This window comes from Cetorhinus maximus, chromosome 16 (genome assembly GCF_964194155.1).
Source record: "Cetorhinus maximus chromosome 16, sCetMax3.hap1.1, whole genome shotgun sequence".
In the NCBI taxonomy this organism is placed as follows: domain Eukaryota; kingdom Metazoa; phylum Chordata; class Chondrichthyes; order Lamniformes; family Cetorhinidae; genus Cetorhinus; species Cetorhinus maximus.
The window spans coordinates 105780283-105791539 of record NC_135894.1 but is presented as its reverse complement, the minus strand read 5'-3'; positions in this window follow the sequence as shown (position 1 = coordinate 105791539).

Sequence of the window (11257 nt, the reverse complement as noted above, 5' to 3'; positions counted from 1 at the left end):
GGAGAACACTAGTGTTGGGAGCAGGCGAGTATAAATTATGGAGAGTAATGTGGCTGGAGATGCCAGGCGGGGTGGGGGGGTGGGGGGCAGGGGGTGGGGGGCAGGTTGGGTGGGCACTCGGCCTGTCAGTTTTCCGATAAGTGCCTCGTGGTCCTCCTGGAGGACGTGGCTGCCAGGACAGACACCCTTGTCCTCAGAGGTGGAAGAAGGAGGTCACCAAGCCCTACAAAAAGAGCTTGGGAGGAGGGGTCAGTGCTGGTCAGCAGCCATGATGTTGTGCAGTGCACCTGGGTCCGGTGCCACAAGAGATTTAATGGCCTGCTGTGCTCAGGAAGGGTAAGTACCGTGTTGGCATGGGTCAGTGTGGAGCTCAGGGGTGATAGAGTCTGAGTGCCAATTGTCAATGATGCCGGAGCTGGCCAAGGGGGCGAGCCCTGGCTGCTTGGACTGAGTGCCTTGCGGCTCGAGGGCCACTACTCGAATGTGACCTGAAAGGTGTTCCTCAGGTGGGGTGGCCAGGCTGCAATGGTGCTGCAGGTAGAGAGTGGACTAATCAATGCTCCTCTGTCCTTTCAGGAGAAGATGGCCCATAACAGCATTGAAAGGTCACGGACCTGCGGAGGCCTCGCTAGCCTCCTATTTCTTTCCAGATATGAGCAGGATGCCTTGGACCTGGAGACGCACCACACACCTCGGTCACCCGGCCGTGGAGAGGCTGGGGTGTCAGATGAAGGTCAGAGTGCAGTGCACAGAGGTGAGAGTTTCGGATGGTGCAAACATTCCTTTGTAGTCTCATCATCAATGGGAGCCTCAAAACCTCAAATCAATGGATTCCCCATTGATCATTAAAAGATGATGGCACCATGATGCAGATCTCTAAGGTCTCACCAGGGTGCCTGGCATGTACAGTGACAGGTGATGACTTTAACTAATGATACGTCCTTGTTCTCCCTTAGGTTTGCCACCACGCACCCAATCGCAGGACTCCAAAGATGCCAGAGGACCGCCAGGCTCCAGTTGCACCTGCGTCACACCCGCTCTCTGAACCAGGCACCAGCGCAGATACCAGCACCTCAGTGGGTGTTAGATCTTTGGCTAGAATGTCAGTGCAGAGCAGTGAGGGCACTTCACACTCTCTTGAGGTATAGGCATGGGCAGAGAGTGCCCAGGGTACCGGCAGTCAGGGGACTGCTGGGGACCAGGATTGTGCTCGGTCGAAGGCAGGTGATGAGCCTCTGGAGTCGTCCATTAGGCAGCAGATACTGGATATCCAGCGGGGTGTATGGGAGGATCTGGCGGAGATCCATGAGGGTCTGTGTGTCTTGGTCTCTGTTGTGGAGGAGTCCATGCGGAGCACAAGGACTGCGTTGACCCTCATGGCTGAGCGCACTGCCCCCTCCATGGAGAGAGTGGTGACTCTCATGGAGAGGCAGCTCCAGGGACAGAATCAGGGGTTCCTGGAATTGTGCTCAGACCTGCAGCTCTCACACAGGCAATGACCTCAGGTGGTCAGTGTCCGTGTGGGAGATGGATGAGGCACCCAGTATCCCAGCTAGGTGCTTGTCCATCAACAGTGAGCAAAGAGGTCCACAGCGACCTCACGTTGGTGCATGAGCTGCCTGTCGTCTCTGCGGACTCCTCTCAGGGCGCTCTGGATGATGGGAACAGCTCCTCCGCCCCTCTGCCAGTGACCGTGGCATCTGATGAAGCTGCGTTGGCTGGGGAGATGCCAGCCATGGCACTGGCCGCTCCCTCCCAGGCGGGGCCAGCACAGGCTCCACTGGCCAGAGGACGACCATCAAGGTCATCAAGGTCAACAGGACAGCAGAGGCAGCCGCTGTCTCCAATGCCGGTGCCAGCGAGGGGGGAGCACCTAGACGTAGCACCCGTAAACGTAAGTTTAAGGCACCATGAGCACAAGAGGGGCTGGTCACGGGTGATCTTCTGTTGTGCAAGGTTTTGTTTAGTTAACTGGTCTGGGGTTGAAGACCAGAGAAGGTTCTGTTAATTTGTTTTGACTGTCAACATGAGATGAATTTTCTATTGTCATAATGGCCTGAGTATGTTTCACTTGTTTGGTACGTGCAGATACGCCAGTATGTAACGCTGGACGTGGGTGGCTCTAAACTTTATTGCACAGGCACTGAGTGGACTTTGGGGTCATTTCAGACATCCGGGATGGAGGTGGCAGCCCTGGCATGAGGGGGAAGCAGATCTTTAGTAGCCCAGCTGAAGGAGCATCGGATCAAGGCATCCCTGGTGTCCCTGCCTCCCTGGGGGATACAGAGGTCTGCCTCTACACCATCAGCGTTCTCCTCACTGTGCTCCTCTTCTGACTCACTACTGGATTCATCCTCTGTGGCCTGTGCAGCTGCGACAACATCCTCTTCCTCCTGTGGGTCCCCCCTTGCCAGTGCCAGATTGTGGAGAGTGCAGCAGGCAACCACTATCAGTGACACACGCTCTGGGGGGTATTGCAGTGCCCCCTCTGGACCAGGCATCGGAAGCAAATCTTCAGAAGACCTATGGTTCTCTCTATCAATGCCCTTGTGGAGGCACAGCCCCTGTTATACCGCTGCTTTGCCTCTGTTCTTGGATAGCGGAGAGGTGTCATAAGCCACCTTTTCAATGGATAGCCCTTGTCACTCACCAGCCATCCATCCAGCCGGGCTGGAGCACTGAAGAGCCCCGGCACCTGGGAGTGTCTGAGGATGTAGGTGTCGTGGGAGCTGCCTGGGTACCTTGCACAGACTTGTAGAATCAGCATCCTGTGATCACACACTATCTACACGTTCATGGAGTGGAAGCCCTTCCTGTTGATAAAGGCATCGGGCTGACCCGCTGGTGACTTGATGGCCACATGTGTGATGTCGATGGCACCCTGGACACGAGGGAAGCCAGCAATGGCCGCGAAGCCTCTGGCTCGCTGTGTCTGACTGGCCTCGTCCGTACGGTAAAGAATAAAGGTCAGTACCCGCCTGAACAGAGCGTCTGTCACCAGCTTGACACAAGTGTGGACAGCTGATTGGGAGACATCGCAAAGATCACCCACTGAGCCCTGGAAAGAGCCAGAGGCTTAGAAGTTGAGGGTCACTGTGACGTTCAGAGCTGCTGGCATGGGGTGTCCACCCACACAATCGGAACTGATCTCAGGCCCGATCATCTGACAGATGGAGGGGAGAGGTGGAGCCTCCTTCGGCACTGCACCTCAGACATATTGAGGTAGCTGCTTCGCCGCCTGTAAACCCTGGCAACCGGATAGTGGCAGCTTCTGTGGCCCTTTCAGCCTTGGACTGCCAGCTGGCCCTGGGTCCCTTGTACCTGTGCCTCTCCTGTCACAGGTCCCTCCCTTGGAGGCTGCATTGGGCCACTTGGCCTCCTCTCCCTTCTGCCCCTCTCTTCCTCCTCAGAAGAGGTGCTTCCAATGGAGACCACAATCCCCATTCCCAGGGTCACCGAAGGCTGTCTGATACCTGGAAGGGCCCACACAGTCTGAATTCTCCAGGGTCCTTGGAGACACCAAGGAGTCCTGAAATGAAGCCTGGAAATGCTAACAATGAAGCCCCAAACAGAGGTGAAGCTGCCATATACCAATAAGTCACCAGCAGCAAACTATTTACCAAACCCCTCACTACTCACACTGGCAATGCTGCTGACCCTTTTTATCCCACCTGTGGATGAGGCTTTTGAAATTGTCGGCTGACCACCTGCCCGTTCAGCCTGTGCGACGAGCGCGAAATCACACGGGCAACAAAAAATCACCGTCAATTGACTTTTTAATGGCTTTAACTGGCCTTTTAATTAATGGCAGGCGCGACTCTGGCACCCGCGCACGCCCACCTAGCGAAATATCGCACAGTGATATTGGGACGCTCGCCCAACGTCATCACATACTGTTTTACACTCAATCAGGTTGCGCCCACCTGTGGGATGTAAAATCCTGCCCCTGGAATTAAAAGTCTAATCATGTCAATTGTCAGAAAAATCCATCTTCCCTTTCGGAAAGTAAATGTGTCATCCTTACCAGGTCTGGCCTACATGTGACTCTTAAATGCCCTCTGAACTGGCCTAGCAAGCCACTCAGTTGTAACAACCTCTCCTTAGCCCCGACCTACTTATTGCTGACCTTCTATCCAGCTTTACCTGCTCCACCCAGCTGAAACAGTATAAAATCCATCACCTTTCTACTTCTGTTTGGCTCTGAAGAAGAGTCATGTGAACTCAAAACTTTCACCCTGTTTCACTCTGCACAGAAGCTGTCAGACCTGCTGAGATTTTGCAGCATTTTCTGTTTGTATTTACTCAGTTGTAACAAGCTATTAAAAATAAAGAAACCAGACGGACCACCCGGCATCGACCTAGGCACCGGAAATGATAATGGCACCTCAGCCCTGTCAACCCTGCCAAGTCCTCCTGACTGACATCTGGGGGCTAGTGCCAAAATTAGAACTGTCTCACAGACTAGTCAGGCAACAGTCTTACATAGTCATCCTCATGGAATCAAACCTTACAGATAATGTCCCAGACACCACCATCACCATCCCTGGGTATGTCCTGTCCCACCGGCAGGACAGGCCCAGCAGAGGTGGTAGCACAGTGGTATACAGTCGGGAGGGAGTTGCCCTGGGAGTCCTCAACATCAACTCCGGACCCCATGAAGTCTCATGGCATCAGGTCAAACATGGGCAAGGAAACCTCCTGCTGATTACCATGTACCGCCCTCCCTCAGCTGATGAATCAGTGCTCCTCCATGTTGAACATCACTTGGAGGAAGCACTGAGGGTGGCAATGGTGCATAATGTACTCTGGGTGGGGGACTTCAATGTCCATCGCCAAGATTGGCTCGGTAGCACCACTACTGACCGAGCTGGCCGAGTCCTAAATGACATAGCTGCTAGACTGGGTCTGCAGCAGGTGGTGAGGGAACCAACAAGAGGGAAAAACATACTTGACCTCATCCTCACCAACCTGCCTGTTGCAGATGCATCTGTCCATGACAGTATCGGTAGGAGTGACCACTGCACAATCATTGTGGAGACCAAGTCCCGTCTTCACATTGAGGATACCCTCCATCGTGTTGTGTGGCACTACCACCATGCTAAATGGGATAGATTTTGAACAGATCTTGCAACTCAAGATTGGGCAGCCATGAGTTGCTGTGGGCCATCAGCAGCAGCAGAATTGTACTCGAACACAATCTGTAACCTCAGGGCCCAGCATATTCCCCACTCTACCATTACCATCAAGCCAGGGGATCAGCCCTGGTTCAATGAAGAGTGCAGGAGAGCATGCCAGGAGCAGCACCAGGCATTCGTAAAAATGAGGTGTCAACCTGGGGAAGCTATAACACAAGACTACTTGCGTGCCAAACAGCATAAGCAGCAAGAGGTAGACAAGCAAAGCGATTCCAGAACCAACAGATCAGATCTAAGCTCTGCAACCCTGCCATATCCAGTTGTGAATGGTGGTGGACAATTAAAAACTCACCGGAGGAGGAGGCTCCACAAATATCCCCATCTTCAATGATAGGGAGCCCGGCACATCAGTGCAAAAGATAAGGCTGAGGCATTTGCCACAATCTTCAGCCAGAAGCGCCAAGTGGATGATCCATCTCGGTGTCCTACATTCCAGGACATCACTGCAGGAGTTCCTCAGGGTAGTGCCCTCGGCCTGACCATCTTCAGCTGCTTCATTAATGACCTTCATTCCATCATAAGGTCAGGAGTGGGGATGTTCGCTGATCATTTCACAATGTTCAGCACCATTCACAACTCCTCAGAAATTGAAGCAGTCCATGTCCAAATGCAGCAAGACCTGGACAATATCCAGGCTTGGGCTGACAACATTCGTGCCACACAAGTGTCAGGCAATGACCATCTCCAACAAAAGAGAATCTAATCATCGCCCCTTAACATTCAATGGCATTATCATCACTGAATCCCCCACTATCAACATCCTGGGGGTTACCATTGACCAGAAACTGAACTGGACTAACCACATAAATACTGTGGCTACAAGAACATGTCAGAGGCTGGGAATCGTGCGACGAGTAACTCACCTCCTGACTCCCCAAAGCCTGTCCACCATCTACAAGGCACAAGTCAGGAGTGTGATGGAATACCCTCTACTTGCCTGGATGAGTGCAGCTCCAACAACACTCAAGAAGCTCAACACTATCCAGGACAAAGCAGCCACTTGATTGGCATCACATCCACAAACATTCACTCCCTCCACCATCGACGCACAGTAGCAGCAGTGTGTACCATCTACAAGGTGCACTGCAGGAACTCACCAAGGCTCCTTAGACAGCACCTTCCAAACCCACGACCACTACCATCTAGAAGGACAAGGGCAGCAGATAGATGGGAAAACCACCGCCTGGAAATTCCCCTCCAAGTCACTCACCATCCTGACTTGGAAATATATCGCCATTCCTTCACTGTCGCTGGGTCAAAATCCTGGAACTCCCTTCCTAACAGCACTGTGGGTGTACCTACACCACAGGGACTGCAGCGGTTCAAGAATGTAGCTCACCACAACCTTCTCAAGGGCAATTAGATGGTACAGGAGGGGGGGCTTTAGATTCCTGGGACACTGGGACTGGCTCTGGGGGAGATGGCACCTGTACAAGCCAGACGGATTGCACCTTAACAGAGCTGGGACTGAGTTCCTTGCGGGGCATTTTACTAGTGCTGTTGGGGATGGTTTAAATTTAAACTAACTTGGCAGGGGAGTGAGAACCAGGAGAGAATATTAGACAGGAATACCAGGGTGCACAAAATACTGGGAGCGACAGATAGCACTAGTATAGAGAATAGTAAGTTAATAGGTGGAGTAAGGGAGAAAATCATGAAGTTTAAATCAGGGTTACTGTACATGCATGTGAATGTACGGAGTATAGTAAATAAGATTGGGGAGTTACAGGTGCAGATTGCCATGTGGAAATATGATGTTGTGGCGATAACAGAGACCTGGCTCAAGGAAGGGCTGAAATGTGTGTAAAATATTCCTGGGTACAAGGTGTTCAAAAAAGATAGGAAAGGAAGAAAAGGAGGAGGGGTGGCGGTATTGGTTAAGGAGAGCATTGCAGTGCTGGAGAAAGAGGATGTCCCAGAGGGTTCAAGGACAGAATCAATTTGGCTGGAGCTAAGGAACAAAAAGGGTTAAATTACATTGCTCGGTGTTGTCTATAGATCGCCAACTAGTGGGAAGGATGTAGAAGAACAAATCTGCAGGGAAATTACAGAGAGATGCAAACGTTATAGAGTAGTTATAATGAAGCACTTTAATTACCCGAATGTAGACTGGGACAGTGATAGTGTAAAGGGCAGAGAGGGGCAAAAGCTCCCAGATTGTGTTGAGGAGAATTTTCTACAGCAGTATGTGTCCAATTCAACAAGAAAAGGCACACTGTTAGACCTGGTTCTTGGAAATAGGCTGAGCCAAGTAGATCAAGTGTCAGTGGGGGAACATTTAGGAGACAGTGATCATTGTATTGTACGTTTTAGGATTATGATAGAAAAGGACAGTAGGAAATCCAGAGTAAAAATAATTAACTGGACAAGAGCCAACTTAATGGGGCAAGAATGGAGCTGGGATAAATAGACTGGAACGAAAGGTTGACGGGAAAAACTGTAGCTGAACAATGGGCTACTTCCAAAAAAGGATTGGTTTGGGCACAGTCAAGGTATAATCCATTGAAAGGGAAAGGCAGGGCAAACAAATCCAGAGCTCCCTGGATGAAAAAGGAGATAGAAAGTAAAATAAAAAAAGAAAAAGTGTGTTTATGACAGGTGTCAGGTGGAAAATACAATTGAGAGCCAAGAGGAATACAGAAGGTTCAGAGGGGAGGCGAAAAAGCATATTAGAGAAGCGAAGAGGGATTATGAGCTTTAGTGACTGGAAGCCAGTGTCCAGTGGCGTAACACAGGGATCTGTGCTGGGTCCCCTATTATTCGTCATTTATATAAACGACATAGATGACTATGTGGGGAGTAGGATTAGTAAGTTTGCAGATGACACAAAGATTGGCCAGGTGGTTAACAGTGAGGTTGAGTGTCTTGGGCTACAGGAAGATATAGACGGGATGGTCAAATGGGCAGATAAGTGGCAGATGGAATTTAACCCTGAAAAGTGTGAGGTGATACACTTTGGAAGGATTAATTTGACAAGGAAGTATTCAATGAACGGCATGGCACTAGGAAGTTCTGAGGAACAAAGGGATCTTGGCGTGTGTGTCCATAGATCTCTGAAGGCAGAGGGGCATGTTAGTGGGGTGGTGAGAAAGGCATATGGGACACTTGCCTTTATCAATCGAGGCCATAAGACCATAAGACCATAAGACATAGGATCAGAAATTAGGCCATTCGGCCCATCGAGTCTGCTCCGCCATTCAATCATGGCTGATAAGTTTCTCAACCCCATTCTCCCGCCTTCGCCCCGTAACCTTTGATCCCCTTACCAATCAAGAACCTATCTATCTCGGTCTTAAATACACTCAATGACCTGGCCTCCACAGCTTTCTGTGGCAATGAATTCCATACATTCACCACTCTCTGGCTAAAGAAGTTTCTCCTCATCTATGTACTAAAAGGTCTTCCCTTTGAGGCTGTGCCCTCGGGTCCTAGTCTCTCCTACTAATGGAAACATCTTCCCCACGTCCACTCTATCCAGGTCTTTCAGTATCTGTAAGTTTCAATCAGATCCCCCATCATCCTTCTAAACTCCATCGAGTATAGACCCAGAGTCCTCAAACGTTCCTCATATGTTAAGCCTTTCATTCCTGGGATCGTTCTCATGAACCTCCTCTGGACCCTCTCCAGGGCCAGAACATTCTTCCTGAGATACGGGGCCCAAAATTGCTCACAATATTCTAAATGTGGTCTGACCAGAGCTTTATAAAGCCTCAGCAGCACATCCCTGCTTTTATATTCTAGTCCTCTCGAAATAAATGCCAACCTTGCACTTGCCTTCCTAACTACTGACTCAACCTGCAAGTTAACCTGAAGAGAATCCTGGACTAGGACTCCCAAGTCCCTTTGCACTCCAGATTTCTGAATTCTCTCCCCATTTAGAAAATAGTCTATGCCTCTATTCTTCCTACCAAAGTGCATGACCTCACACTTCCCCACATGTATTCCATTTGCCACTTCTTTGCCCATTCTCCTAACCTGTCCACATCCTTCTGCAGCCTCCCCACCTCCTCAATACTACCTGTCCCTCCACCTATCTTTGTATCATCTGCAAACTTAGCCAGAATTCCCTCAGTTCCTTCATCTAGATCATTAATGCATAAAGTGAAAAGTTGTGGTCCCAACACTGACCCCTGCGGAACTCCACTAGTCACCGGCCGCCATCCTGAGAAGGACCCCCTTCTGCCTCCTGCCAGAAAGCCAATCTTCTATCCATGCTAGTACCTTGCCTCTAACACCATGGGCTCTTATCTTACTGAGCAGCCTCCTGTGCGGCACCTTGTCAAAGGCCTTCTGGAAGTCCAAGTAGATAACATCCATTGGCTCTCCTTTGTCTAACCTACTCGTTACCTCCTCAAAGAATTCTAACAGATTTGTCAGGCATGACCTCCCCTTGATGAAACCATGCTGACTTTGCCCTATTTTACCATGCACTTCCAAGTATTCTGAAATTTCATCCTTAATAATGGACTCTAAAATCTTACCAACGACTGAGGTCAGGCTAATCGGCCTGTAATTTCCCGTCTTTTGCCTCACTTCTTTCTTAAACAGGGGAGTTACGTTAGCGATTTTCCAGTCCTCTGGGACACTCCCTGACTCCAGTGATTCCTGAAAGATCACCACTAACACTTCCACTATCTCTTCAGCTATCTCCTTCAGAACTCTGGGGTGTAATCCATCTGGTCCAGGTGATTTATCCACCTTCAGACCTTTCAGTTTTCCTAGCACCTTCTCCTTGGTAATGGCCATCATACTCACCTCTGCCCCCTGACTCTCTTGAACTTTGGGGATGTTACTTGTGTCTTCCACCGTGAAGACTGACGCAAAGTACCTATTCAGTTCCTCCACCATTTCTTTGCTCCCCACTACTACTTCTCCAGCGTCATTTTCCAGTGGCCCAATGTCCACTTTTGCCTCTCTCTTACCCTTTATATATCTAAAAAAACTCTTGCAATCTTCTTTTATATTACTGGCTAGTTTACCCTCATATTTAATCTTCTCCCTCCTTATTTCTTTTTTAGTTGTCCTCTGTTGGTCTTTGTAGGCTTCCCAATCCCCTGGTTTCCCACTGCTCTTCGCCGCATTGTATGCTTTCTCTTTAGCTTTTATGCTGTCTCTGACTTCCCTTGTCAGCCATGGTTGCCTCGTCCTTCCTTTAGTATGCTTCTTCTTCCTAGGGATGAATTTTTGCTGTGTCTCCCAAAGTACTCCCAGAAACTCCTGCCATTGCTGTTCCACTGTCTTTCCTGCTAGGCTCACCTCCCAGTCAATTCTGGCCAGCTCCTCCCTCATGTCCCTGTAGTTGCCTTTATTCAACCGTAATACCGTTACATCTGATTCCAGCTTTTTCCTCTCAAATTGCAGGGTAAATTCTATCATATCATGGTCACTTCCTCCTAAGGGTTTCTTCACCTTAAGCTCCCTAATCAAATCTGCCTCATTACACATCATTAAATCTAGAATTGCCTGTTCCCTAGTGGGCTCCACGACAAGCTGCTCCAAAAAGCCATCTCGTAGACATTCCACAAATCCCTTTTCTTGGGATCCACTACCAGCCTGATTTTCCCAGTCTACCTGCATATTGAAATCCCCCATGATCACTGTAACCTTGCCTTTCTTACACACCTTTTCTATCTCCTGGTGTATCTTGTGCCCCACATCCTGACTACTGTTCGGAGGCCTGTACATAACTCCCATTATGGTTTTTTTACCTTTGCGGTTTGTCAACTCTACCCACACAGATTCTACATCATCTGACCCTATGTCATTTCTTGCTATTGATTTAATTTCATTTCTTACTAACAAAGCAACCCCACCCCCTCTGCCAACCTGCCTATCTTTTCGATAGGATGTATATCCTTGTATATTTAGCTCCCAGTCCTGATCCCCTTGCAGTCATGTCTCCGTGATGCCCACTACATTAGGTATAGATTACAAAAGTAGGGAGGTCATGTTGGAGTTGTATAGGACCTTGATGAGGCCACAGTTGGAGTACTGTGTGCAGTTCTGGTCGCCACATTCTAGGAAGGATGTGATTGCACTGGAGGGGGTACAGAGGAGATTCA